Below are 11,511 nucleotides of genomic sequence, written 5' to 3' on the forward strand. Positions count from 1 at the left end.
GCTCCCCTCTTGAAATCGGGAGGTGAACTCTGAGATTTGGTGCCTCAGTCAGCAGCCAAAAAATGGTAACTCAATTTATCTCTCATGCTACCCCTGTTGTAAACTTTTTAATACCCAATTTACATGTTTACCTACTGAAGCTCAATGGTAGTGAAGGGCTGTTTAATGCTGGAAAAACTCCCAGCTAATGAGTTGGGAGTCTGTCTGAGACAGACAGGTGACAGAGCTGGGGGGAACAATAGTTTTGCAGACACCCCCACACATAATCCCTGCAGCTACATCTTTAGTTTTCCACATGTAGGATGTATCTATTTTTCTATGGGATATTTTATTTATATTGACACTGGTGAAAGAGTGGGTTTTTTATGATCTATCCCTTTATAACAGTCTGTCTTACCTATTTAGATTGTAAGAAAAATTTTTTTGTAGCAAGCCACATCTTGCAGTTGTAACTTCCTGAGCATGCTGGGTCAGGGACTTAATTGGCCTCTATTGTATTTATTGTACAGTTTGAAGGGTCTAAGGAGCAGCAGAATGGAAAAAGCAATGCAGAGAGGCTTTACTCAGATCTCGTTAACCTGACTTTTCTTTCTTTGTGGTTGTTTTTTTTTTTTCCCTAAAGCTGAAGAAGAACACAACCAGCAGGCATTCAAATCTTCTTTTGAATCTTTACCAAACTCTGTGATTGAAAGAGAAATGACCTGCCTGGGAACTGATGGCAAATTACTTGTATTTCTGACCAACACAGAACAGAGAAAAAAAAAAAAGGGTCAGGGCTCTTATTCTCAGCAGATTCTTCAAGAGAGCTTCTCATTGACTCTACTAGGGGGGCACTTCCATTCCTTTTGATGAGTGTTGCTTTAGTACTGGCAATGCCTGCAATAACGTGAAGTACAGGTAGTTCTAATTAGGGGGAAACAGCCCCCTTGCTTAGAAAACATTGGCCTTTGAGGAAATATTAAATCAAATTATGTTGCATAGTCTTAAGAAAAGGTGACTGCATTGGTGCCTTAAGAACAAACATTAAAGATCTTTGTAAGAAATTTATAGGACCAGTTTTTATAGGACAAGAGACAATAGGCTTAAATTACAGCAGAGAGCTTGAATTTGGTCAAAAAAACTAATGCCAAGGAGAGTTAAAAGCGCTGGTTTAAGATACTGAAGGGAGCTGTGGAAACTCCATTATTTGATGTCTTTAAGAACAGGTTAAGCAGCCTCTGTCAAGAATAGCCTGAGTATAATTGATCCTGCTGGGAGGAGCAGACTTAGTGATCTCTTGATGTCTCTACAACCTCATGAATTTGCGGAGATGTGAGTAGGCTGTATGTAAGTGCATCCTGGTAGAGTTTAACAGGAACTTTCAGGCCCTTCTGGATAAAAGTCACCATACACGCTTCACCATAACTGTAGTGAAGTTTTGATGTTTAAAGGAGATTGAAGCAATCAAATGAATGCATGAAAAGATTCAGTTCAGTGACACCACACAGGAAAAAAGGATAGGGAGCAGTAACATACAGAATTATTAATTTTGTGGTTTTGTAGTTATCTAGAAAAAAATCATCATCTTCTTCAATTATGATTGTCATTCCTTCAGCTGAGGTACTTGCAGAACACTGGAAAAACATAGCTATTTATTTTGAAGAACTATGGGGTTTTTTCCCTTAATAAAAGGAAAGTGTTAGAGATGCCACTACACTTCTGAGTTTTAAGGGAAAGCACTTTGATAGATCTAAAAGATAGTTTAGCCTTTAAAAATGAAAACAACAGATTTATAAAATCTGCTCTTTTATACTGCTTCCTTTGAGATGATAGAGTTGAAAGACACATTCCCATACCCTTGCCATTTCTAATATAATCCTTAATTTTTAAAAAGGAAAGTAACTTGCGGAGACAGGTTAGTTCTGTGCTTTTGGAAGTGTCTTGTTTGTGTACATAAGTTCCCCGTTAAACTGCGAAGCAAAAGAGTACCCACCTTCATCTTCTTTCAATCAGTGGGTGTCCCAGGGATATGACCTTTGGAAAGGCACACAGAGTGAGTTATACCGAGAAATTAATTTCTCACACAGTGTGATTTGTCAGTGGCCAGTCTCCAGAAAGCAGCACCAGATACCCTGAATATTTTGGCATTCAAGTCTGTTGAAATCTCCAAAGAGGAGGAAGTGAAAGAATGGTGGCAAGTCTCTTGCGAGCAGTTTTGGGGATGTGGGACTTCATTTGCACATGAGTGCTACAGCTCTCTTCAATAAAAAACAGGGTGGGAAGTGGGATAGACTGTATTTCTTCTACCATTCAAAGGACTGAGCCATCTGCTTTTCCATGTCATCACGAAACAGTGTCTGGTCTGCTGTCTTATCTCTTCTGTGGACTATTTATTCTTTCCATAAGTAACACATATGCTTCTTTGGACCTGTCACTATTGCCCTCACTACAATTCAGTGCACATGTAAAGCCAGTAGTTATTTTAGGAAGCAATAATATCAGATTTCAAAATATATTCTTGGCAAGTTTTCAGATAATCCATTTATATGCAGTTACAGTGCTTTGAAGATATAAAGTGCCACGTTACTGATAAGTACTGATTAGTCATGCAAATAAATGGAAATATTTTAATTAGGGCATTTTCAACATGACTCGTACTGCGGAAAAGAGCCTATATAAACATTAAATAGGTAATTTATTAGTGAGAACAACCTGTGATTAAGGGCGTTGTGTTTTAATTTTTTGGGGGAGAATAATATGCATAAAAAGCAAAGTACTAATGCAAGAGAGTAGCAACCTGATAAGCTAAAAACCAATCACTTATAACCTATGTTTTTCAAAGTATGCATAAAGCTACAAATGAGATGTTTGTGTCTCTTCACGTCTGCTTGAACCACAGTATAATTTTGAGTAAGCTGGAGATGCTTAAATATGTACTGCCTGAAATGTGGCAGCCTTTCCAGTTGGTCACTTTTAGAGTCTACCTGCATATCCTATGGGACTACAGTAGCTTTGCTGTAGAATTTGTCATCAGTGTTCTACAAGGACCTTTCCTTCTTGCAGTAAGGCCATGAGGCCTTCTGGTGTCTTGTAGGAGGTGTGTGAAGTGTTGCGAGGTCATTCTGTATCTACTTCATAGTCACTTTTGTATGTATGTGCCATTATGTGTAGGGTGAATTGAAATGGAGGCCAGGATTAAGGTACAGTGTTATGCTATATTTGTTTAGGAAGGCTTTTGAGAATTATAGCCAGATCTTTTGTGTTTTTGAATGCAGTTGCACACTATACTGTTGCTTACCTTGGAAAGCAGGATTGGGTGCCTCTGTGATGAGGAATGGAGCAGAATATCAGACTATTGTTATTGATATGTGTGTTTATCACCTTGACAATATATTTGGGCAATGTAAGTGGTGAATGTTTGATGGACTATGGGAATACATCCATGAAACAATTCCTTGTCTCTTTGTTTTTAGTGCCAGGACTTGTTTATAGTGGAGTGTGCCAAAGTTTACCTCCAATTAAAAATCAGGAGAAGCAACAGTTTACCCCATGGTAAACCTTACTATCTGCCAGTTAGTCACAACACCCACAGTCTTTTTAATTGATGAATAAAATGCAAAGTTGTAATGTAACTGGATTTTCCAGTCTGATTTCCTAGTTTCAGTAGAATTTGCCTGAGCTTTATAAAAGTATGTAAGTATTTACATGTGTATATGTCTATGTATATACCCATGTATTAAATTCTGTTTAAACTACTCATATAATATTTATCAGAGATGTAAAGACACAGCTTGTCAGCTCTGTCTTTCAGAGTCAATCTTTTACCTTTGCTGAAAACTTTCTCAAAGAGATTAGACTTAAAAACTCTAGTCAAGGCACACGAGTCTGCTGTTTGCCGTATTTCCCTGTCCACACAGCAAGTCCCCTTACTAAGCGGATAAAACCAGGCGCAAGTGAAAGCTTTAGTGATGCAGCTTGTGTGTAACTTGTCACTTTATGCTTATATAAGACGTATATTTCTCTTGGTTTTTTTTCTTTAAACTGAGAATATACAACAATAAATTTTCAGTCATTGAAGTTATGATGCCTGTTGAGTAAGTATTTAATTCTTTTCATGTCTGTCTACACAAAGTTCAGTGCAAAACCTGTCGTTGATCATTGCTGTTCTCTTGTAGTGTAAGCTGCACTCTGAGTTCAGCTGTGTCTGTGTCTGCCTTTCTAGAAAGAGGTCAAATTGACATTTAGAGTTGTGCTTTGAAAAAAACTGCTGTGACTTCGCGACCTTTCTAAAACTGGTATTCTCTGCCTTTTAAACAGAGACTTTCACTTGAAGGAATTTACAACAGATTTTCTTCTCAATCCTTCACACTTAGATCCTGGCCTCATTCCAGAGTGTAGAAACTAGATTTGTAATTGCCTTATTTACAAGATAGGGTCTCCCCCTCTCTTTGTTTGCTTAACTTGACAGATTGTAGACTATTAGACGCCACTTAACCTTCTTAAAAAAATGTTTTATTTCAATTCCTTTTCTAATAAGGATCCATGTATTCTCCTGAGAAACTATCATCTGAATGAACAGAAAAAGTGGGTTTTTCTGAATTGAATTTGTAATACCGGACGATTGTAGTTCACAGGAAAGAGAAAGATAGCCTGAACCAGAGAAAGTTTGATGTCTGCAGGGTCCATCCACACAGCACTATCATCGTGTGAGGTGAAAGCAGGCACAGTGTGGTACCACCACTGAACCTCCCTCCTCCAAGATTGGTACCAAGTGAATTCCCAGCATGGGTGCCCAGTGGCATTTTCATCTGTGGCACTGGTCAGAAGGTCTGTATGGGCAAGGTCTTTCTCTTGGATGCAATACTGCTTGGTATGTGCCTGATAGAGCCTCCTTACCCTTTCCCCTCCACAGAGCATATGGGGATATGAGAGGTACAGCTGGAGAGGTCAGGTGCTTTTCTGCAAACTGCAGCATCTCCTATTGGAAACCCTGACAGATCCTACATCAGTGTCTGTTGGTTTTGGCCAAGATGGGTACTTCTGTGTGAGCATGCAGATGGCAACTACCAAAATATGTATTCTTTATATAGCATATTCTCGTTTCATGTTCTCTAGATTTATTTCAAATGGATCCATGCAAAAGGCTAGCCCTCAGCTGGAATTTCTAACAATGTTGTGTTGCTGTATTGTTTAACCTTTTTTTCCAGTATTGTGTAAGCAGCTGGCGCTTGCAGTTTGACTGGTGGGGTTATCAGGCTTTTGTCTCTATGACTCTGTGTAGGAGGACACCAGAGTAACTACTCAGCTAGCTGGGCTGCTGAGGTGTTGTCAGTGATGACTAACGCTGGTTGGATTTTCTAGTCTGCTCCACCCCCTCTTTTTTCTTATCTCAGATAGATTGCAAAAATATTCCAAATGGTATAAATTGACTTGTTTGTAACACTGCAACAAGCAGATAATGTATAACAGCCTGGCATACAAGTCCTTTAAAAAATATTTGCTTCCATGGTTTCCTATTTGTTTTTTTTAATGATATTTGACTGCCTGGCTGAGCTGTGTGTGTGTCTGCTCCCTGACAAGCTTTTGCAGTGGGAAAAAGATGTTTTATTGTCCTCTGTAGGTGAATGCCAGTATTCATACAAAACACAGATTGTCCAGTCATGCATGTAAATAAAAATACTTCAAGATAATGATGATGAAAAAAGAACATACATAAGTCAAATGGATCATTTGCTGTAAATCCAGACAATAGTGAGATCTGTAGAATCTATTTAATTTAGGCCCTGGTCCTGCAAGCATTTTTCACTGTGTGAATACATTTATGTAGCACTGTTGACTTTTAGGACTGCTCAAGTTTATAAGATTAGTCCAAAGACTATGGAACACAGAGTCATTTTGTGAAATCTCATCTAGTTTAACATGTAACCATCTTCAGGCTGTGGTCATATGTATTTTGTATTTCCTAGGCAGGGGAAGGCCATCCCAGAGGTGAGTAACTGGGAACTGGCAAATTGTGAGTGCAGGTCCCAGGGCTGCTGCAGCCTGCCTGCCTTCTTGCATCTCGGCCTTAGGAAAAAGAAGGTCATGGTGCAGAAAGTAATGTTTAATATTGTAAAGTCTTGTAAGAGTGAATACTTTCAGAAGTGTGAGGCAATGAAGAACCAGCTGTGGCTCTTTGTGTTTCCTGTTTCGGGTCCACAGGGTGAATGACTTTTTATACTGGATGTAGCTTATGGCAAGGTTTGGGTGCAAAATTTCTTATAAATGCCTTTGAGTTTGCCATCAGGAATAAAACTTAGAATGGCTTGTTTGGCCTCATTCACAAGCTAGAACAACCAAATAAAAAGGTTTTTGCAACTAAATCACTCTTAAAAACCATTCTGGTAGAAAAGATTGATTTTATTAATTTACTGCCTTTTTTTTTTTTTTTTTTTTTAAGAAAAGAGACTTAAAGCATGCATATGTTCAATATGATGACAAGGAGCATTTATAATGTTTTATAACTATACTCCTCTTTTATACCTTGAAGGCTTGTAAGCTGTGGTCTCTCAGCAGACACTGAGCAGGAGCATGATGCTCGTTCTTGCGCCATCATTGTTGTTGAACTGACTGAAATGTGAAAGTCCAATTATCTCCTTAGGCGATAGTCTCATGCTTTATCATGCGCATGTGTATTATCAAAATTCAGGTTTGATTGATTCCATGCCAGTGAAAAATAATGTATAGCTGAGTTGTGAAGGAAACCTGGATACAATGAATAACAAGGGAAGAACTTGAAGAGAAAAAATGAGAACAGGAAGCTTAATCGTCAGCTTTTCTATATATAGAAAACACCTCAAGGGTAAGCACATACGGTTTTGTATAAATACATTTAAAATGTGTTTTGTAGGCGCATATTTTCAGAGTGTTGTCATGATCAGAAACACATGTAGACCCTGAAAAGTTATGTGATGCCTGCAGAGCCCTTGCTCATGCACATAAGTAAAAGCTATGCATGGTGCATATGTGTGTAAATATTTAGCTGGAGGAACAGCCACATAAGAACTACTTCAGAATCATCCCTAAGTCAGGAAGCCACAAATTATAGGCCTGAAATTTACCACATTGGCATGTCTACATAAGTAAAACCAACTGGAAAGATAGGAGAGAGGAAAAACACATTTACAAATAATATTAGATTAGAGAAGAGGAACCATACTAAACCCTTTTCTTGGCTCTAATCAGAAGGCAGGAAGGTTATTACAGGCAGGAGCTTGCAGACTTCAGCTAAACAACTTCCTGGTGCTGAGTATGAGTCTTGAATTTTATTTACGTGTATGCATACAATCAGGGCTTTACACATAATCATTATTTTGATAGAGGCCAAGAGGGGGCATGGTTGGATTTGTTTTTTCTCTTTCCAAGTACATTGTCATCATCTTACTCCCTCTTTATCTCTGCCAAGTCTTTGGGATGGGATGATGTCATATTCTTTATCTACCTAGTATCTACCATGATGAGCCCTTGATCCTGACCAAGGGTGTTGGCTGTTTCATGAATGTTGAATTGAGAAGCAGCCATAGGAAACCTGAATTTCTATTTCAGACAGCAACACTTCAGCTTGTGTAAATACAACTGATACTTGTAAAACCACTGAGACAACTGCTAGTTGTCACAAGGCCTTATACAGGCATTGTTACGTCACTCCTCTTCAAGTCCTCCCACCCTTAGCCTACGCCACAGGAAGCTCCCAGAGCTTCTCTCCCCACTCAATTGTCACACTTACAACTCAGACTGCTGCAGCTGGGCTAATGGAGGCTTGGAAAAAGTAGCTACCCTGGATGATTGGCTGCTTCTCAGACCCAGATGTTCCTGGAACTGGAGTAAGCATAGCAGGTAAAATGCAATCCTTGGAACTGCATATTAAGAAAAGAGGGTGTCACTAGGTTTGAAGAGAGAAAGCAAAGAGACTAAATATGTTTGTCTGGAGTTGTCCTTTCTGTCTCTCTGAGGAGACTCACTGAGTAGAGGTGTAATTGGCTGTCATGTGGAGCATCCCCACGTGGTAGAGAAAGTCTGGCACTCACCTCATCTGCTCAAGTCTGGGAGGTCTGTAGCACAACTGGTGAGAATGTAGCAAGAATTGCTGCTCTTCCTAACAGACTTCTTGGAGCTCTGCCCAAGTCCTGTGCTTGGTCAACTTGGAGGATGTAAGGGAAGAAGAGGAGAAGGGAAAGCATTATGTAAGTTGAGGAAACTTCCTTACTATCTATCGATGTCTGAAACTTTTACATAGCAGGGATAAAAGGAAGAGTTTGCTTGAGACTGCATGTTGTGAAACTAGAATTGAACACACAGGTTCAGCTCTGTCACCTGGTTTCTCTGCAAAGAAAAATATGAGGAAGTTATTCTGTAATGGAGGCTTGGTGTAGGGAACTCTCTTTCTATGGGACCGAGATGGGTAGGCTTACAAAGTTTAGTTCTATCCTTAGGCTCTGCTGTCAGATCATAAGCGGATGCTTCATATAATCCTAAGGAAAATGACTGTCAAGAATACATTGGCACTAATGTTGAAGAATTGGTAGCACTTGGACCAGAGGTGTTTCTGTGGGAGAGTATTTCCTGGTTTTGCTCCAAGAGCTGACTTTTGTGTCATTGTAGCTATGGCATTGTCATCAGCTCCGTTAACTTAAAATTATGAGAGTTTGGTCAGAAATTTGCAGTCTTCACATACTTTTATTTCCTCTGGTTGAAAGGCCAGCTACTGCTGTTAATGGGATAGATTGATCTCGATTGGCATTTAATAACCACTACTGATTTTGGATACCTGGGTTCAACAATCCCCACATCTGGGGAGCAAAGTTCCCTAGTGTTTTGTGAATTTACATCTGCTCTTCACAACACTTCCATCTGCAGGAGAGGACAGCCATTGCTTTCCTTGGGTGATATGAGGAATGAAGACAGAGGTAAACCGAGCTTGCTCAGCACTGCTAAGCAAATAGGGGAATGAAAAGCCCTTGAATTGTAAGCAAGTGCTCTTCTGCAGCTGGTCTATTTTTCCTGCTGTCAATCTCCTAACTATTCAGTGGCTGTAGATAGCTCTGTAGTACATGGCAGTGGTCGCTACCAGTTATTCAGTCTTTGAAATGACCTCTGCTTGATGGGGTTCCTGTGCCTGCAACAGACTCATCTGAACTGTATTTAGTGAAGAACATGAAAAAATCGTCTGCAAACTAGCCCTGAGAAAAACATCCAGTTGGATATTTCTCTGATCAGAATGAGTTTAAATTTTCTTTTTAAGATTTTTAATCATGACTCTGATCTGTTTGCAGTGATTCCACTTTCTTTTCATGGTAACAGAAATGGTCAGTGTCTAAATCTTGTTTGTTGAATTCTTCTGAATTAATATGTGCAGTTTTCTTCACTAGAGAAGGGGAAGGAAATGGTTTGAGCTGTGATATGGGAAAGTTGTGTAAAGAGAGGCTTAGGGTTTGCGTTTTGGGGTGTTTCCACTGCCCGCTCCATTGTGTGGATACAAAACATGGTTTCTTTGGGGACAAGATACCTGTACTGTTGTCACCTTCTGCAGCAGAAGGCTGAGCAGATAGCTGCAGGAGGAGGAGCCTCTGGTGAGTGTGGTCATTGAAATTAAGCTGTCATCTCCTACAGATTTTGGTAGTCAGATTTATATGTGGCAGTTCTTCTAAAATATCTTCCTTCATAGTTCCCAAAAGCTTTTTAACTATATGTTCCTTTTGGATTTCTCCAAAAGGAGAGAAATATGTGATAAGTCAGTATTGGTAAAGGACACTTAAATATTTATTTGACTACTATTTGTGGGAGTAAAAATTGGTTATAACTAGTGCTTTCTTGAATACCTTGTATAACTGTAATCTCTAACATTTTACTCAAATGAATTCTGTTCCAGCATAACCAACTTTTACTGTGATTTGGTTAGATAGAGCTCATGGAGTCACGCACAGAAACTAGATGTTTTATTAGACTCTCCTTTTCTTGTCTCAGAGGATAAGAAGTCCAAGGGAGCCTCTCACTGAAACCTGAGTCCCGCATGCAAGCATAGATCCCTGCTTACCTCTGCTGGAGGAGGGCACTCCAGCTGTCACATTCTGCTCCTTAAACCAGCACTTCATCTAACCCTAGCACAGTGGCTGGACAAGGAAGAGTGCTGCTAATAAAAATCTGCTGTGGTTCAATGAGTAGTTAACAGTTAAACACTCTGTGACCTGTGGAGGCTAGGTCACACTCTAGTTCGGATTCTTTTATGTGGAGTTGGTCTATAAGGAAACCTTGGACTGCTACAGTTGAGTGTTTCTGGCAGACAGCCGAAGGGGTGGGAAAGAAAGGCTTTTGTAAATTCGCTGCTGTATGTTTAACGTGTGCATGCATACCTAGTATTTATTAAGCAAGTGGGTTTTCTTGGCAGGAGAGACAAACAGCTGTTCTGTATATGTTTAGGACATAGTGCTGCTCCCAGCAGTGTGACTCCTGTCCTCTCCTGCCAGGTGTCACCAGCCCCAGAGCATGGGACAGCAGTGTCCTGCAGCTTCCCTGGCCCCTACCCTGGCTTTGGGGCGAAATTGTTATTGTTGCTTTTCTTATTACTGTTAATCTTTCAGCTCAGGATTTCTGTGAAAGCTAATGTCGTAGTTACTTAATCTCTAGGGCTTTTCCTTCTGAGGATGGACAAAAGCTTTTCAGTTACAAAGATTGTTTAGTAGGAAGTGTTTGTCAAAAAGAAAACATCCTGGATAAAATTTTCATTCCATCTGTCAGAGGTTAGGGAGAACAACAAAGAAAGCATGGTATCTTTCATTTTGATTAAGTTAAATAAGTATAGGAAACTACAGTGACTTCAAATTTCCCTCTCTATTCTGCCCTGGTGTGGCCTCACCTCGAATATTGTGTGCAGTTTTGGGCATGACAATATGAGAAAGATATTAAGCTGTTAGAGAGTGTCCAAAGGAGGACAACAAAGATGGTGAAGGGCCTTGAGGGGAAGCCAGATGAGGAGCAGCTGAGGTCACTTGGTCTGTTCAGCTGGAGGAGACTGAGGGGAGGCCTCATTGCAGTCTACAACTTCCTCATGAGGGGAAGAGCAGGGGCAGGCACTGATCTCTTCTCTGCGGTGACCAGTGACAGAACTCGAGGGAATGGCCTGAAGCTGTGTCAGAGGAGTTTTAGGTTGAATATTAGAAAAATGTTCTTCACTCAGAGGGTAGTTGGGTACTGGAACAGGCTCTCTGGGGAAGTGGTCACAGCATCAAGCCTGAGAGAATTCAAGAAGTGTTTGGATCATACTCTCAGGCACATGGTGTGACTCTTGGGGATGGTGCAGGGCAAAGGGTTGGACTGGATGATCCTTGTGGGTTCCTTCCAATTTGGTATATTCTGTGAAATTCAGCATCAATGTGGTAGTTAAGAAATCAAATATAGCAACTTTAAAAAGTGGATTTAAATGATGTGAGAATGTGTGTTGAGAGGAAAATAAGAGGAGCAGCTAAAAAGATAAGCTATTTGAAATGGCATTAAGGC

At 40.0% G+C, this 11,511-nt stretch overlaps 1 protein-coding gene across 2 annotated transcripts in view; it reads left to right on the top strand.

Annotated features, from left to right (window-relative positions):
* Nucleotides 1-7,608: 7,608 nt before the first annotated feature.
* Nucleotides 7,609-11,511, top strand: part of IPCEF1 (interaction protein for cytohesin exchange factors 1) — a 76,957-nt gene continuing 73,054 nt past the window's right edge. For both annotated transcript variants that reach the window (XM_017822033.1, XM_017822034.1), the window contains exon 1: nucleotides 7,609-7,854. The gene's annotated coding sequence lies outside the window, so the exon portion shown is untranslated. The remainder of the gene's footprint in view (nucleotides 7,855-11,511) is intronic.

This window comes from Lepidothrix coronata, unplaced genomic scaffold (genome assembly GCF_001604755.1).
Source record: "Lepidothrix coronata isolate B3197 unplaced genomic scaffold, Lepidothrix_coronata-1.0 Scaffold94, whole genome shotgun sequence".
Lineage (NCBI taxonomy): Eukaryota > Metazoa > Chordata > Aves > Passeriformes > Pipridae > Lepidothrix > Lepidothrix coronata.